This window comes from Trachymyrmex septentrionalis, unplaced genomic scaffold (assembly GCF_001594115.1).
Source record: "Trachymyrmex septentrionalis isolate Tsep2-gDNA-1 unplaced genomic scaffold, Tsep1.0 scaffold21, whole genome shotgun sequence".
Taxonomy (NCBI): Eukaryota; Metazoa; Arthropoda; class Insecta; order Hymenoptera; family Formicidae; genus Trachymyrmex; species Trachymyrmex septentrionalis.
In genome coordinates this window covers 662,071-662,752 of record NW_017305288.1, presented here as the reverse complement: position 1 = coordinate 662,752, position 682 = coordinate 662,071, and the positions used below count along the sequence as shown (strand labels likewise).

Sequence of the window (682 nt, the reverse complement as noted above, 5' to 3'; positions counted from 1 at the left end):
GGGGAAGGGGGGCGAAAGCAAAAAAGAGTGCGAAAGAAAAAGAGGGAAGACGAGAGAGAGAGAGAGAGAGAGAGAGAGAGAGAGAGAGAGAGAGACAGAGAAAGAAAGAAAAAGACGGACGTTTTGCATGTATCTGTCGCGCGAGTCGTATAGCGGTAACGCGTGCATGCAAATATATGTACGTAGGTGTGCGTGCACATGCACCAACACACGAGAGTCGAGAGCATACCGCGATGCGTGTATGCGTGTGTCCGTTGGCTCCGACACGTATATGCGTGTCGTTGAACACCTAGTTAGCGGTAGAGTACGCGTGTGTGTCCTTTCATGAATCCACATACGATGACGTGTCTCGTATGCCCTTGCCTATGTATGCCAGACGGCGAAGGTGAACAAGGGTGATTGTGGCGGCGGCGACGGCGGCGACGGCGGCGGCGGCGGTGGCGGCAAGAGCAGCGGCAGTGCCGGCGGTAGCGCGGCGTTAGTACCGTTTGGACTGGCGCGGCTAGACTCGCACTAGACGAAGATAATGCCAGACGTTAGAGAGTGCCTGGCACATGACGTAATCCATCGCTCGCTCGCTCTCGCTCTTTCCGCGCCGCGAGAGGCGCTCTCGATCCTCGTTTGTCGTGCGTCGCTCCGGGGCCGTGCCGCGACCGTGCCACGGTCGCCGTCGCGCCGCGCC

At 58.7% G+C, this 682-nt stretch overlaps 1 protein-coding gene across 1 annotated transcript in view; it reads left to right on the top strand.

The window, feature by feature from the left end:
• The window catches only part of LOC108748048 (broad-complex core protein), a 69,102-nt gene that overhangs the window by 1,674 nt on the left and 66,746 nt on the right, over nucleotides 1-682 (top strand). The gene's annotated exons all lie outside the window — the stretch shown is intronic.